The sequence below is a fragment of the Xenopus laevis genome, chromosome 9_10S (assembly GCF_017654675.1).
Source record: "Xenopus laevis strain J_2021 chromosome 9_10S, Xenopus_laevis_v10.1, whole genome shotgun sequence".
Taxonomy (NCBI): domain Eukaryota; kingdom Metazoa; phylum Chordata; class Amphibia; order Anura; family Pipidae; genus Xenopus; species Xenopus laevis.
In genome coordinates this window covers 39,509,079-39,513,729 of record NC_054388.1, presented here as the reverse complement: position 1 = coordinate 39,513,729, position 4,651 = coordinate 39,509,079, and positions in this window count along the sequence as shown.

The window sequence follows — 4,651 nt, the reverse complement described above, 5'->3', positions numbered from 1 at the left end:
GGGAGCGCAGGAATAGACGCATTTCATTATTTTAAATCGGGCTGTACTCACACAGGCGCGTGTAGGCGCCGAACGCAGAAAAAATGCAGCATGTTGCGTCTCAACCTGCGTTCGGCGCCTACATGCGCCTGTGTGAGTACAGCCCCATTTGAAATAATGAAATGCGTCTATTCCTGCGCTCCCCTGCGGCTGAACGCTGAAAAACGGAACGCAGGGGCGCGCAGGTAAAAACGCTCATGTGTAAGAGCCTTTAAGGAAAACCTCCATTTGCAGTATTTATTTCTATGTTCTTAGGTACAGCCTGAAGCCGTCAACCACTTTTTAGGTCACTGCCTGTTTGCCTTCTCTCCACCCTGTGCTGATCAGACACTAAGGGGCAAATTTATCAAGGGTCGAATTTTGAGGGGTTAAATCCCTCGAAATTCGACTGGGGAATAGAATCGAATAGGCAATTCGGGCGAATTTACGCGCTGGCGAATAGGCGCTCGATCGAATATTCGCTCGAAGTATTTTCATTCGATCTAATGCCTTTTTATTCGATCAAAAACTTGGAAAACAAGCATAGGCTTTTAAAGCAATTCGGTAAAGAGACAGTACTTCGACTATCGAATGGACGAATAGTCGCAGGATTTTTGCGCTCGATCCAGTACTTCGACTATCGAATGGCGAATAGTCGCAGCGTTTTTGCGCTCGATCTATTCGAATCATTCTACTCAGGCGAATTTACGCCAATTCGATAGTCGAGGAGCACAAAAATTCAAGTTTTTTTACTTCGAATCCTTCACTCGAAGTTAGTGAATCGGCCCCTTAAACTAGGGAGCATGATCCCTTACACTGAGCCAGTCCCAGCTAACTGCTGCACGGTTGCTATAGGTAACTGAAGTGCTGAGACAACAAATAGGAAAGAGTTCTGAGGGAGACGGGTAACACCAGCAGCTACTTCCTGCTAGAGGAGCACATTACCCAGAATAGAGGAGAGTGGCACTTACACACCAAGAGAGTTGTACAGTAATTGTAACCAGACATTTGCTCCCAACATTCTAACTGCACTAGACCATTCCAGATGCATGCAATGGGCTACCCAAGTGAGGCATGTAACTAACCCTCCCCCCTAACAGGACTAACCTCAAGCACAGGAGAAATAAATATAATAATGCAGGGAATAAGCTCTACGGGGGGATCTCCCTCCTCTCGTCTCTTTGACACTTAAGCTGGCCAGAGACGCAAAGATCCGATCGCACAAATCGAGGATTCGTACGATTTTCGGACCGCGTGAGGTCACAAATTTTCCGTCCCACGGAGATCGGTGGTTTGGTTGATCGGACAGGTTAAAAGATTTCTGTCGGCTGCCGATAATATCTCTGTGTGTATTGGTGATCATACGATTTTCAGTGGGAGACTGTCACTAGCTTTTGTCGGACATAACTTTCGTACGATTGCTGTCAGGGGCAGAACATCGGCTGATCTGTTATTTTACTACTTTATTTGATCGGAATGGTCAGTCACTAACCATTCCAAACGATCAGACTTTCCGATCTCCCAATCTGCAAGGAGATGGGGAAGTATGATTGTTCGAGGATCTTTGCATCTATGGCCAGCTTTAAGGGGTTATTTATTAGAATGTCAGAATGCTAAAAAAAAATATGAGGTTTTTTTTTTTACCATAAAATCTACATTTTCAAGATTTATTATACCCTGAGGCTGCAAAAAGTCTGAATCCGAATATACTCCATCTTCAACCTGTTGAGGTGCTGTAGCAGTCAATGGCAAAGTTCCTATTTGCAATTTGAAGATATGTCTGCCCTGAGTTTTTTACAAAAATCATAACATTTCAGGCTTTTCCACCAATTTCACGAATTCGGATTTTTCGCGCGACAAATCAAAAACGTTTTTTTTGTGCGACAAGCCAAAAAAGTTGCGGTTTTCGTGCGGCAATCCAAACAATTTGTGTTTTTTGTCAATCTGATTTTTTTTATTGATAAATATGGGCAAATCGTGAATTCTAGTTTGTTCTGACTTTTTCTATTTAAAAAATCGGAAAAATGCAGATTTTAATAGATAACCCAGTTAATCTCTCTTTTTTATGTAACCATACTTTGTATTTTTTTTTTTTGTATTTACTCATTTGTTCTTTTAATTTATTGTTCTGCTGTACAGTGCTGAGTACATAAAAAACACACTATAAATAGATCAAAATATACGGACATTGTCAATAAGGAAATATTTTATGCTTACAGAAGAGGTCAGCCCTTAACCAACGGTGATGGGGATGGGCATTTAAACCATACACATCAACGAGAGGGGATGTTTGAATCATAAGTAATAAAAGATGAAAGGTCCAATGGAGGGGTCTCCAGTTCTGGTGGGCCCTGGGCAAATGTCCCTTTTGCTTATTTACTAAAACGCTCCTATCCTACTCCAGTTACAGCATGTTCTATTGACAACCACCCTCTCAGTGAAGAAGAGCGCTGCCCCCAGAGGTCTGAGGATCGGGATTATAATCACTGGAGGGAGTCTAACATGGCACAAACCCTCTTCTCCAGTAAAGGTGGCCAAATGACCAAATTTAGAGCATTCAGACAAATCTGTTAAATTATAGTGAGGTTAGTGGGCACCAAACGATCGTGCATCTAATGATTTATTTTTATCGGTCAGAAAATCGATTGATCAGGTTAGAAACTTTTCATTGCTTAGGGCACCCAGTCGGCCTGGCCCTGTTTTCTTGCCTCCTGCTCAGATCAGATACTGTAGGTCAGTGGCACACGTGGTGATTGTCATTACTATATTGAGGGCACTCCTCCATTCATTCATATGTATTTTCATTGACTGGAGATTGTAACTGGAAAGCATTGCTATTGCCCTCAGAGTTCGTGGAATGAAAGCTGAACAGTCAATAAAGCAATGTTGCCTTGTTATAATCCTAATCAAATGCTGGACCTCAAAGCGGAATTGATCTGAACAATTCCACAAAACGCTGCTCTACTGCAAGGTGACCCCCCCCCCCAGGCAGGTGATAGCTCTCATTTCCCATTAGCTGAGTACATTTCTATTTTCCAGTTTTTGCTGAAATAAATATTTTAGATCCATAAAAACTTTCAAGCACTTGCAGATGTCATAAATAAGGCATGTCCAAAGTCCGTTCCGTGGGTCCAATTGCGGCCCGTTTTCAAACTTACACCGGGCCGCAGCCTCCGTCATGAAATTAATAATAATGTGGCCCGGCAGCGCAAGTGCGATCAGGAATTGATTGATGCGGTTGATTCAGTGGTCAGTGTTTTATTCAGCTCACAAAACAAAGCGGCAACGTTTCGGGCCTCTGCTGGGCCCTTTATCAAACCTATTAGTAGGAATTGATCTATACAGGCCTGAGACATCATATGGTACCTGTGTGACATACAGTACTCAGCACTTTCCTGAGACACTTCATCATATGTTCCATTTGGTACCGATACTCAGGGTGTTCCATGTGGATAATATTCCTTTGAAAAAAGCAAAAACATCACTGAATCAAATGTGCCACAGGTTTCTTGTTTTGATATGTACAACTTCTAAAATGGCGACTCTTAACAGTTAAAAAAAAAGAAAGTTGACAGCGAGCAACGCAACAAATGGAAATTGGAGTATTTTTTAATGGTTCAAAGAATGTCAGGCTGAATGGTCGGCCCCCACACATTTTCACCTCACCAAATCTGGCCCTCGTTGCAAAACGTTTGGACACGGCTGTTTAATAATTATAGATACCTTTGTGTGTCACACGGCAGCTTAATGTCTCAGCTATTAACTGGAATTTATACTCGCTGAGTGTGGGTTTAGAGAATTGTCCATGGTATCTAAAGCTTTCCTTGCTAAGTAATGCATTGGCGTTCTGCTGGTATTACTCTGTAAAGCAAATATCTGCACCCTGGTGGGATTCTCAACCACTGCAGCCTCATGTCAGTACAAAGAATTACAGGATAATTCTATACTTTAGCATGTCTACTTTTATTGCAGTGTTTTGTTTTGTTTTTTGTTTCCTTTTGGTGCTTTAGTTATACTAGTTTTTAACTGATATTTTTGGAGTTTTTTATCATTTTTATGAAAAAAGACATTTATTAGCAGTATATTTTTAATTATATGACGCCATATCCCCATAGAAATTGTATTATACTATATTAATAGTATGTTAATATATGAATATAATAATAATATATAAAAAGTAAAAGTGCCTTCTGTGTTTTTTTGTGATACTCCAAACGTCGACTCAAAGCACCTAAAATAGCCCCCATCCCAACTCTATGGGAATTAAATTAAGGGTCAGGCCACACAGGGCGTTTTCCCCAAACGCCTTCAATGAATATGGGCCGGCTAAAATGAAAAAACGCCGGGGCTAATCACACGCGGCGATTCGTTTTCCGAAGTCGTCTGAATTTTCCTCATGAGGCGACTTCGGACAATGAACTGCCGCGTGTGATTAGGTCGCCCGAAGTTTCCTCATGAGGCAACTTCGGGTAACTTCAGAAAATGAACCGTGCGTGTGATTAGCGCCGGCGTTTTTCCATTTAGTCGCGCAGGAACAGGGAAGGCGTTTGGGGAGATTGGTCGCCGCAAAAACAAGGCGATTAGTCGCCAGGCGACCAAATCTCCCCAAAATACCCTGTGTGGACTTACCCTA